Genomic DNA, 12,474 nt, shown 5'->3' with positions numbered 1-12,474 from the left:
TGTTTGCTGATATGACTAACGAACGTTAACCATGCGAGTCAATTGTTTTAAAATTGCATGCTGAGTGTCTGACAGTCTGTTAATTTTTGCTTTTTCTTTTTTTAAAGTGCCAAAGAGTCACGAATAACATACCATATCCCCAGTGTTTCCACACACATGTATATCTTTGTAATATATATTTAATACTGCATACATATAAATAAATGTATATATAACCTCCTCAATAGCGATCCCAAGCTGCACACTTTTGACAAGCTAGAGTCTTAATATTTGAAGTAAGGGCTTGCAGTATAGCAAAGGAATGACCCCGGTGAGAGATGTGCATTTCTTTTTCCCTTTGAAATCTGACATGTCACGAGTCTCATTGTGTTAGTCTACGTGTGTTCTGCTGAGACTTGCCAGTGTTCAGCAGTGTATTCCTCAGAGACCTTGTCCAACAACAAGCACCATCCTGGCTTCAGGCAGGAGCAGGATTTTACCTGCAATGCACAGGAGAGGAGCCAGCACTGGCTGGCAGAGCTCAGAAGCAATGCAGATAGGAGAATGTAGAAAGTATGGAGGAATAGTTGTGAAGCAGGGAGAGAAGCAAAAATATCTGGACCGGCATAGGTGGGGACAGGGAAAGGCTGTAGGATGGGGGTAAAAAAACCAGTGCTTGTTCCTGTGTGTTCTCTGATAAGAATGTGGAACAGAATCCAGTCCTGCACAGTGCCTCTCATGCAGACCTGGCAGCAAATACATGAAACCCCCAGCACAGCATGGGTGTTCAGACTCAGTCTACGTAGGGTCTTTATAAAGGATGACAGCACCTTACTGTTACAGGAATTTTGTTGTTTGCAGGTATCAGGGCCCAGAGGAAGATTAGGATAGCAGAATGGTGTCTCTTTGGCCACAGTACCTTGGGAAGAGCTCTGACTGGGCTGGGCTACCTGTGCTGCTTCTGCCTGAGAGGCATCCTGGTTCAGCATCAGCTGTGCTGGAGGTACAGCAGGCAGTAGGAGAGTGTTTCTAATCTGCCCCCTCTTTCAAATACTATTTGTGCTCCACAGACACTTATATCCCTGGTGCCACATCACCATACGTTGGAAAACCTCATTCCTTCATCAAAGCTGTTCTCTTGTTCACACCACTGTCCTTGCACCACTCTGCTGACCTGGTGCAGAGCGTATGGGCAGGGAAATTAAACTTAGACTACGTATAAACAGAAATGCACGCGTGCAGCTCATCTTACATGGACTAGCAGACCCCATGCCGTACTGCTGTATCCTCTCTTCTTGCTCACTTGTGTTTACTCAGGGCTGAACATATCTGCAACCACAAGCTAACAGTAGGAAATCCAGGAAATTATCCAGGCTGAGTACGTAATGCTGCAAGCTATTTCTATAGCACCCCCTGTAGGTGACAAGGTGGCAGCGTGATAGCAGGGTACCCGGCCCTTGGACTTGGCTGCGTAGGTATTTTGTGTGTGTTCTTGGTACCTTAGAGCCCAGCGGCTCTCTTTTCTCATAACTACCGTTACAGCACTTTCAATCTGAGGGGCTTTCCTGTGCTAAACCTTTGTCTTGTGCTCTCACTGCTGTATCTCTTCGTTTTCATTAGTAGCAGATGGAGCGTGAGTCCCAGTTCTTTCTTTCCATCCTTGCTGCCAAGAGATCTCTGGTGCTTAGGCGTGTTTTGCAGATACTTAATCTTCTGCTAGTTTTCAACCAGTGGTTTTGATTAATTTTATCCATGTACATAAAATTATTTTGTGAGTGACACTTTTCATTTAAAAAATTCTGTTGAGAGCTAGGTTTACTAACCTGATTCCAGTGAAAACATTTAGTGCTTCCTGTTTTCAAATTTGAACCTCATTATTATTTTTCTGTAATCCACTTTTAATAGTAAGTACCCAGCATTCTGCCAGTTCACGCAGCACCGAATGACACAGGGCTGCTCTGGAGTGCTCCAGTGAGCGTCTTCTGGGGAATATTGAAATTCAATGGAAACAACATGAGAACCATTATCTGAAACAGCCTCTTCAGGCAAACCATATGGGGTGAAATATTCTGCACTGCTTCAATAATCTGAGCACAGATATGTTCACTGGTAACTCTGCAGTAAGCGTCACTCATTTGCTTTGTCTGTGCAGTATTAATGAGCCATTTCAATAGACAGCAGGTTTCAACTATATTTGGAGCATATTCATGTTGCTTCCTTCAAGTTGTTTCAAAACTCCTTCCCCTAGAATAACTAGGAAGTCTCAGTTACTCTGTCAAGCGCTGGGTACCAAAGACAAGGGTCATCCTGTCCTTTCCAGTCTTGGCTGAAGAGTGGGGCTGGTGTTTGGAAGAGAGGTGGTGTTGTACATGTGCTGCCTTTGCTGAGCCTTCCTTCAGCAGGGAGACCTGGCTGCTGCTTTCAGCAGTGTTTGCCAGGGTTACTTCTTTTTGTTCACAAAAAACCTCCATATTATTTTGCAGTTCATCTCTCTCATGGCATTTGTGGTTGTTAGCAAGCAGTGGAGCCTTACAGCTCTTCTTACAGATAGCCTCACATTATTATCACGGGGGAGTGAGAATACGATGAAGTCAAAATGGAGAACATGGAAAGAAAAGCTGTATGTTTTGACTAGGCTGATTTTTGCTGTGTCTCTCAATATCTGTCTGTGTTGCTGTTCTAATGTGGTCAGGGGATCTGAATTGCCCCAGACATTGGTGCAGGTACTTGCAGAGCCTCCCTTTGCATGTGTGCAGCGTATTCCACGGGGCTGATAAAGAATGATATCTGAGAACCAAGGTGTACACAGAGACATGTGGGGGGGTGCCAAAAGCCTGGTGAGTACTGAATACTACGTTGGTTTCAGGGAGTGGAAAAGATGCTTGAAATTTAAGAAATATTTTGGTTGACACCCTTTTCTCTTTGTCAGCATTCAGCAACCTTCCTTTATCATAGTGCTTTTTTGTGGTAACCATTGGGAGCTTAACCTGGACAGCAGCTGAAAAAACGTATGAATAGATTATCAAGGTTACTCACAGGTCTTTCTAAGGAATGGCATTCGCACTGCAATCTTGAACTAACCACTTCCCAAGCAAGGCAACTCAGATATTTAAACAGCACCACAAGGATAACTGAAAGAACTGAGGGTTGCCAACACCAAATTAGGTTGGCCTGTGTGTCTTGGTTGCTGGTAGGAAACAAGGTGTTGTTTTTTTTTTAAGTGCAGCTCTGTATTTATACTGCGTCCTCTTTACAAAAAAAGATGGGGTATAAAGTGAACATATAATTTATCCATCAGGATGGAACTGGCGATGCTGTGGCTGAGGGAGATGGAGGTTTGCAGCCAAGGGCTGGAGCAGCAGCCACATCCTCGAGTTGCAGCAGTGCAGTTTGGTGCTGTGGTTGTGCCAGGGCTGCTGGGAGAAGAGCTGGGCTGGCTGAGAATTGCAGTCCTCTCAAGCTGGTGGAAGAACTGCAGGTGAGGGTTTTTTCCCCTTCTTTTTTTGGGAACAATCTTCTGAAGGGAAGGAACAAAGCCTAGTGACAGGCACAGATGTCTGTGAGGCTGTCCTACACCTTTTCAAGTCCTTGTATTTCTTTTTATATTTCGTTAGAAGCAAGTTTCATTGCAATGTCTTTTCCTTCTCTGTAAAAAACAAACTGTTAACACTGCCTATCTCCAAGGCTGTGGTGGCCCTGCTGCTCCTTTCCTTTCTGTCTCTAGAAACTGCAATATTTTAAATATCTCCCTTGGAGCTGGGGCAGCTTCTCTGTTCCCAGGGGCAGACAGCCCTCTACCTTGGCACAGGCTCCTCTTTGGGGTTGTAGTGGCTTACAGGAGAGATTTGGCTCCAGTCCTCCTTGCACTGAGAGCTGAGAGCTCTGAGGGGCTCCTCAGGGCTCCCCCAAGCTGTTAGCTGTGTAGGGAGATGTGGTTGCTGGTGCCTGATGGAGATGGAAGGAAGGATGGCTCCACTGCTTCCAGTGTCCAGCTGCTGATGCTATTCCATGAATCACCAGCCTCAGGGAAAGCTTGGGAAGCAGGACAGAGGTGTCAAGGCCTGTGCTCCAAGTGTTCTTCTGATGGCCTTGTGAGCTCAGAGGCGTCCCTGGCAGGGGATGTGCCCATTACTAGGGCTCCCTATCCATCCATTGCCCCCAAGAGCTGTGTTTGCTTGGGAGCAATGCATTTATTAACAGTCTTGGGTGGTGCTAGATTAAATAGTGAGTGGCATTTCCTGCTGTTGCATTCATTCAGCTTCCAAGCAGGGCATTTGGTGAGCTGCTGGAATCCCAGACTCCTCCCAGCAGTAAGCCAGTTCATAGCCAGCACTTGCTGGATTGGAGTTTGCAGAGAGGAACCTGACCTGGGACTTGGGCTGTTGGAGACACCCACGTGGGTCTGATTCTGCCTTCATTTACTGAAGAAGAGCTTTTCTTTCAGTGCAATTGGTGCTGTTTTGCCTCAGTGAAGCAGCAGAATCCCCTGTGAGGCAAGGAGCACGGTCCTGGAGAGGTAGGGAGCAATGGTGGATATGAGCACAGCAGATGTTGTGCCCCAAAGTGATGACTGATCAGTGTTACACCTCGAGGGGCTCTAGGGGCCTGAGCATCCCATTATTGTTGGGTCAGTTGATCCCAGAAGATCTAAGGAAAACCTGGTGGGGATTTGTTGCCCCCACAGCCAAGGTGGTGAGCTGGGGTGCTGTTTTCAGAGCTGTGTGGAGAGAGCACAAGGTGTGGTTGCAGAAGCAGCAGCTGGAGCATGCTCAGCTCATGGGAAAGGCGGATGGGGTCAAACTTGTTTTATCCCAGTGACTGAGAGGGACACTCAGAGGTCCTGGCACTTCTCTTGCAGGGGTGTTAGGGCTGCAGGAGGGCTGCCTTCTGTGGGGATTAGCTGCTGAGTTGAGGCTGCTTGGAGGGGCATTTGGCTTCTGGACTGTATGCTGGGGTTGCCTGTGGGCATGTCTCACTAGGCTGGCTGGGACAAAAGGTAGCAGCTGGCTCAGTCTTCCACTGTCAGATGCTCTTCTCTGTAGATAAAAGCTTTTTCTGGTTATTCTAGTTCCCATGGCTGTCAGGGTTCTATAAATGGCAAAGGCTGCCACTGTGGGTCAGCCCTGTGGGAAGTCTCATCTTGTCCATCTGCCCCAGGAGCGAGCTGGAAAACCATCCTCCTTTCCTAAATGTGCTGCAAAAACAGGCGTCTCAGTGCTTGAACTGCAACCCACCCAAGATGGCAGCTGTGTGCCTGTGGATGTGCTGTACTTTTGGGTGAGCTCTGGGAACGCTTTTACCTGGCCCAGCTGTGCACATAGCACCAGCTGCTGCTGGGTGTCTGAGAGGTGAAGCCTTAGTCTTGACTCCTGGAGCAGTGGGTCACAAACCCACTGAGCACGTCTGCACGCCTACCCCTACTTGGGTGAAAAAAAGGAGTCTGAGCACTAATGGTTGTAATGGAAGTATTGGGAGTGCCTATCCTGCTATATTTTTTTTCTGTTAAAACCCATATTTTCTTTTCCTAGATGCTTGCTGCTAAGAATAACTGCTTTTTCACCTCTTGTCCACCCCCTCCCCCAGCCACTCGGGGCCACCATTTTAGACTTCAGCTGGAGCTGCAAGGAGTTAGCGATCTTGTTTTCCAGAGACCCTGTTTGAAGTAGGGAGAACTGGGTTCTGCCTTCATTTACACCTCGAGGAGATGCCACAGGAGGAGGGGCCAGCGTTTGCCAGCTTGCTCTGCTCCCTGCAGCCCTCACTGGGGAGCCGAGCCACAGGAAATGCTGAGCAGGAATCAGGCATGAGAGCATCACACTGAGTTGGTTTTGCCCTTGGAAACAGAAGGTGGAGCAAGCCACAGCTGAGACAAGGTAACTTTTGGTGCATCTCTTACTTAATCCTTGCTAACATGTCACAGAAGCAGGCCTTGTGTTGCTCCTGACCCCCATCTTGTCCCACAGCGCATCAGGAAAAGTTCGTTATTGTGCTTGTGGAGCTAAAAGAGGGCAGCCAAAAGCCATAGCTGTCCTGCTGCAACAGCCCCTATTTCTTCGCAGCACTAGGAGGGGCTGCTTCTTCTTCACTGTTGCTCCCTTCAGCCCAGCTTGAGTCATACTCCATTTTATCAAGGCTCCAACAAGCACCACTCTTACATAACTCCAGTCTTTGTTGCAATGTGCTTTGTAAACACTGCAATTAAATGGATGGTAAACGGGGAAGGACAGCAGGGCATCTGGAAGGACAGGGGCCCTTCCAGCTTAATTGGAAGTTGAACAGCAGTTGCTGCATGGACTGAGTTGTGTGATAGCAGGGAACCTGAGTGGCTTTTTTTTGTGCCCACATAACTCACCGAGACTCGGGAACAAGCTCTGGCAACCTCATCTGCTCTGGCTGGACCACACTCATCTTTGCACTTAAGTCTTATCTCATAGTTCTTGAAGAGAAGTCTTTTCTAAAGGGCTCCTTATTTGGAAGCCTAAATGAGAGGTCTCCAACAAGAGTGATGAGATGAGACCTAAGCATCAAGATGGGCAGTGGGGGCCAGACCCCACCAGACAATCTGCCACAGCAGAACAAAGCCCCACCAGAGGGACTGACGCTGCCAGACCTCGTGCCCCAACCCCGATGGGTTGTGCAAGGACAGCTGAAGGTTTTCTGCTTCCCCACATAACCCAGTCTCTTCTGCGATCACTGTTCTTAAAAGCACTTTGGATGCTCAAGTGCGTTAACAGGCCAACCCCATTTCCTCAAAGGGAATCCCTGTGTAATTCTGGGGATGTTTACAGTTAGTTACAGAAATCCACTAATTGCAGTTTGACTTGTGGGTGGGATACTCGGAGCTGGCACTGGCGTACAACTACCAATGCTGTGTTCCTCTGGGATGCTGCTACCAACTATTGCAGCTGGCATCAACACATGCCTTGTCTTACTCTTCATCCAGCTGTTTAGGCTGAATCACCACTTTGCTGTTGGGAAGAGCTGAGATGTAAAGCTGCCAGAACTTATTTGTGTCTCCTACCTACCTGCGTTACCCAAATGTGCACTTACCTCTGCAGGTGCAGGCTGCCAGTGCCAGCTGGGAGCTGCAGCCAAGCAAGGGCAGGAAAGCTTCTTCCCTATGCAAGCGCACTGGAGAAGGGGGCTGCTTCTCCAGTCTCTGGGGAGAAGGCGAGGCAGGGTGCACATCTCTTCTGTCTTCCTTTTCTGTTATTGATTGTCCAGTGTAGGACATGCTGCAAAGAAAGGAAGGCAGCTTAATTGTCTCCCATCTCATCCTCCCTTGGGCACCCAACCCTTGCTCCAGACTGCTGTCAGGACTGAAGCAAGGAGCATGTCTCCTCCAGCTCTGCTTGGGCTCTGCTGCAAAAATGATATATGAGGGGCACAGTGTCTAGTAGCAACCCTTCCCTGCTGATAACTGCAGGGAAACCTAAACAATACCAGTAATTTGGCTGAAGCTGCTAAGAACCAGGCAAAGCAAAGAAATGAAAAGCTGAAATAGAGATTCTGGGGGAGTGTTCCACTCCTCCTATGCTGCCATACGTGGACAGGGGCTGCCTTGGGCTCTGATCATGAAAGGAGAGTGTCTTGTCTGGCATAAGCAGCCCTGGTGCAACCTCGAGAAGCAGTAGAAGAGATCAGTTTTAGGGAGTTTTATTTGTTCTTATCTCCTTCTCTGCCCTCCAGTGTCAAGCTCTGCATTGAAAGCAGGATCCATGTCAAGCAGGATGAAGAAATCCAAGGGGTCACAGCAGAGGGCTGCATCCATGGCAGATGCATGGAGCCACTGGGCACGTGGTGCTGACATCTGAGATTTTGAGCATGATTTTTCACCATGCAGTCCACTGCTGACACCACCTTCTGCAATGCAAACCAGAGCAGCCCCATGCACGTTCTTGGAGGTGAGACCCGTGGTGGGCTCATGGAGGTATCAAAGCAAATTGGGGGACTTGAGTGGAGGGAACACTAGGAAGTAGATGGGATGTCCCTGAGGGGCATCAGTGGGGACACACAGAGAGAAAGGGAGGGTGCTGAGGGCCGTTAAAAGCAGGCTGGGCTGTATAGGGAAGGCGCCGAAAGGCAGATGAAAAGATTTAGGGTGACCTAAGAGGCACACCAAAGTCCTGGGAAGCACTGGGAAGGAAAAAGAGGGGCTCTGAGGGCACTGAGAACCACCCGGAGAAGCAGTGCTGGAGCAGAAAGGCAAACAACAGTGCTGATTTCCTTCTTGTTTCTCCAGCGAGCTGGAGAACTGCAAAAGCAAATGAAAAGGTCGAGAGAACCAGAGGGATTTGGGGCACCAAGACAAAGATCTAGTGCCCTAGGGGCACCAAAAACTATGTGTGGGGATGTGGATGGCACCATAAAGGGTCAAAAGTCTCTGGGGACACCAAAGAGGGCTCTGGAGGAACCTCAAACTGTGGGAGTGGTATGCATAAGAGGAGTCCTGTACCTGTCCTTTCTCCTCCCTGCTCTGGCATCCTGGTTTCAGCTAAATTTCGCAGTGTATAAGTGTCCCGAGAGAATTCCCCTCTCGTTCGTGCTGTGGAAGAGAAACATTCCTGTTTCCACTCTGATCTTACAATGGCTTGTCAGTGACAAAACATTCCCAAATCCTCTCATTTATCAAATGGCCAATCCTGTTAACAGCTTAAGAAACATAATTACCTGCAATCTCTTCTGCTATTCATTTTATGCCTACACTTCCCTCTCGCTGGCAGCTTACCAGCAGGCAAGTCGAGAGCTGAAGCGGGGCTGCAGCCACCGAGCGCTTCTGCAATGCAATTTCCTCTAATCACCTGCATGGTGATCACGGGACTTTTGCCTCCCCGTTTGCAGCAGCCAGAAGCAGGTGAGGGAGTAAGGCACTGAGCCAAAAGCATCAGCTAACATGCCACCAGATGTGTGCAGGTTTTCAAGCAGGGCTACGTGTTTAGCGCTGTTCCGCCTGTATGGTGGGGACTGTGTCAGGATACGCTTTTAGGGTACGTGGTGTCACAGCCAGCCTTGAGTGCTTTGGAGGTAAATGTGCATGGGTGGGCTCAGAGAGAAGCAGCAGGAGAGGCCGGTGTGGGCTATGGTGCTGGGAGTGGCTGAGAGCACATCATCAGGAGAGCAGATCCCAGAACATGAGCAAGCTGGTGAAGCAATGCGGGGGGGGGAATCGGGGTCAGCAGGAGGTGGTTGGAGCTCCTGGTTGTTGCACTGCTAAAACAGACTGAATTTATCTTATTTCAAGTGCATCTACAGCTTGTGCGAGATTTTACGCTGCCTCGTTTGGATTGTATCTCCAGGAGGATTTAGAGGAGCTTGAAAACTGGAGATCTGCTGACTTCCCAAAGGTCGGTTATGGATGGGACAGCTGAAGCCAGAGGGGAACACCGGTGACCACGATAGCTTCCCCTCTTGCTCCTGGGGAGTAGAAAATCCATCCCTGCTTCGGTCCCACTCACACGGCTGCTGAGGAAGCCATCTTTTGTGCCTTAAAATCTTTCACTACCCTGACATTATCACTGTACATTTAACTGGCCAAGACATATGCTTGCCTGCGCTGTCTGTTTAGACCTATTTCAGTTTTGAAGGATTTTTGTTCGCATACTGTACCTCTCTTTTCAACCATATCAGCTATTTCTGATCCTTAATGTTTTGGATAAGTGATATACATTTCTTCTGACACTTTCATATGTTATTTTTAAGCAGTGTTTATGCTTCTTGCCAACATTTTATCCTTGCTGTTCTTTGAATTTTGTATTAAAAACCCTATGAACAAACTGTACACAAATCAGAAGATCTTTTTTAAGTCAGTCACCATCTTAGGGGATTTCAGGCTTTTTCATCCTGCTAAGATACTGAATTCAAGTATATTTTGGTCACAATTACACAATAACCCTTTCCTGATAGCACTTTGAACCACCAGTGCTGAATTTGAACTGGACATCAAACATTTGAATTCAGCATTTGAATTTACAGTGACTGAATTTGTGTGCAGCCCAAACACGGCCTGGGCCCAGGAGCTGGGGAGCTTGGGTGGCTCTGGGCTGCCTGGATGGAGCCGTGCACTGGTTGGGAGCAGCCAGGAGATGCATAAGAGAGTAACAGAGACTTAAAGAGAGCTTGAAACAAGTTGAGTCCCCGTATTTAACGACATTTAATATATATAAAGGGAAATTAAAAACTGCAGACAAATAAACCACACCTAAAGAAAGTGAAAACTGCCCCAATAATAATAAGAAAGTAGGACATCTGTGTTTTTATACAAGAACTTGTGTTTCTTTTATGACATTTTCTTCAAATCATGCAAGCCCTTCAGAGCAGTTCTAATGCCCACTGGAGTTCTCCAACCTAAATGTCTTGTCGTCAGTAGAAGAAACAAAGATAATATAATTTGAACGCGGCATGCAACAACATAGGCTGCTCTCGAGGCTGATCCTCTCTGCTCCAGATGGGAATGATGGCTCCAAACAGATTCACCAGAACAGACTGAAAAGCAGACATCTCATTTGTGAGGAAATGGTCAATATCTCAGCTCTTTTCTTCCCATTTGTCTCTTCCTAGGGAAAAAAAAAGCAACAAACAAACCAACCCCACAAAAAACCAACCCCCCTAACAGTTGCATAAAGACGCTGCTATTTCAAAGCACATTTTAAAACATTTCTGATTTGCAAGTGGCATTTCAGCATTTTTGTGAGAATAAAATACTGTGGTGCTGTGTTTAAATATTTCATTCCAGCTCCTTGAACAAACTTACAATCTTATAATAAGTTTTTTTTCTTTCTTTCTTTTTTTTTTTTTTGACATAAAAGCACGCTTCTCTGTGGTACCGATAGCTTAGGCATCTCCAGCTCCAAGCACAGCCACAGGAGCCCTCCCTGCTCACAGCTGATCAAAGACAAACCACACTGCCACCCACGAGCCACCGCTTGTCCTCAACATCCTGCCCAGGAGAGAACACAAATCCCAAATCCCCCCCGAGCCCTTCTTCCCTAGAGGCAACGCCATCCACGAGCAATACGCACTGCTGCTGGAGCCCTGCTGTGAAAAGGTGGAGCGAGTTCAGTAAACAAAAATACTTTGCCTTGGATCAAATTGTGGCGAAACAAAACATCAGCCAGCACTGGCTGTTCAATTAAACTGTTTGTCGTGCAGGCTTTGGAGAGGAAAATGCTGAAAAAAGGATTTGGGGATCATACGTATTGCATGGAGAAAATGTTTAATGAGAAATTTTCCAAACCTCTTTGCAGCTCGCAGGCAGCATTCTTCCCCGGCATGTGACATGTGCATTGCCCTCAGATTCAGAGGACGGCTCCTGGCTGCGAGTGACAGTGCTGCGACTGCAACCAGGATGAACGTGGGGCTGAGAGGAGGTGAGTGCCCTTTGCTAGGGTGTCCCTGCTGGGGGATGCTCCATCCATTGCCCTGCTGCAGCCGTCCCTGTTTTCTCAGAGCGAATGGGTCAGAGGGAACGTCCCCATTACACCAAGAGGCCTCTCTGACATTTCAGGTAGCATTTCTAAATGCTGCTTGCATCGGACACGCGAGCTGTGCAAATACAGTGCCAGATTTGGTGTGTTCCTTCTGCTTTTTACCACTTCTAGTGAAAATTTCCACTGATGCCACATTACTGTGGCCTCCGTCTCTTGATCCCCACTTTCTCAGAAAGATGCATTTTAAGACCCATTGTCTTCCCTCAGCTAATTCAAAATTACCTGTTAAGAAACGGTGGCTGGGATTCTTTCTGTGTGCTGGGTTTGTTCAGTTGCATTGCTGCTGCTTTCCCAGGCCCCTCCCGGGGTCAGGCTCTGCTCACGCTGTCTCTCCTGGGTCGTGTAGCTCAGGTCCCTTCTAATGTGTGCTTTGCAACTACACTTTTTCACACATCAGTTGTGAATGTTTCTCATCTGAAAGCTCTCAGAATATCATGTTTTAGTTAATTCCACGTGTAATTCTGATGTGAGAGCAAGGAGCTGTTGTTCTAGAGGACTGAGCACATCTGCTTTCAGAGATGCTGAGTCTCCTCTTCCTCAGCATTTACCCTGAAATTCCCATTTCCTCCCTCTTGCTTGAGCAGTGCTGCTCCACTGTCTGGTGCTAGCACTCTGCCATGGGAACTGCTCCACTGCGCCCCAGATTGAAGCTGAAATCGCGATGCTAGCTGAGCCCCAGGGCTCCCAGCTCCTCCCGTGTCTTCCCTTGCTCTTCACGGTGATGTGCCATGCTGGCTTTCCTGGAGCTGAGGTCTGCGATGCCCCTGTGGTGGCGGTGACTCTCCCAGAGTCCCCAAGGACTCATTTTGTGGTCTTGGAGCATCCTGACTCTATCACCTGACCTCAGGACATCTGTGCCCGCAGTAGCATCCTGGCACTTGGGGATCCTGCAGAAACCAGTTGCTGATGTGGGTGTCTGGGAGCACATTGCAGGACACATACCAGGAGAGGACGGGGAAACTTGCTAGCTCACCATATAGCTCCACCCAACCACCAGGCTGCCTTAGGA

General features: G+C 48.1%; 1 long non-coding RNA gene across 1 annotated transcript; it reads left to right on the top strand.

Annotated features, from left to right (window-relative positions):
* Positions 1-3,290: 3,290 nt before the first annotated feature.
* LOC136047664 (uncharacterized) lies at positions 3,291-11,339 on the top strand. Its single transcript, XR_010622113.1, has 4 exons — positions 3,291-3,457; positions 5,628-5,852; positions 9,221-9,323; positions 11,223-11,339. It is a non-coding gene; the product is annotated as an uncharacterized LOC136047664 (long non-coding RNA).
* Positions 11,340-12,474: the final 1,135 nt, after the last annotated feature.

This window comes from Cyrtonyx montezumae, unplaced genomic scaffold (genome assembly GCF_038088225.1).
Source record: "Cyrtonyx montezumae isolate F1298 unplaced genomic scaffold, pur_monq_1.0 scaffold_18, whole genome shotgun sequence".
Classification (NCBI taxonomy): Eukaryota; Metazoa; Chordata; class Aves; order Galliformes; family Odontophoridae; genus Cyrtonyx; species Cyrtonyx montezumae.
This window is presented reverse-complemented; position numbering and strand designations above follow the sequence as displayed.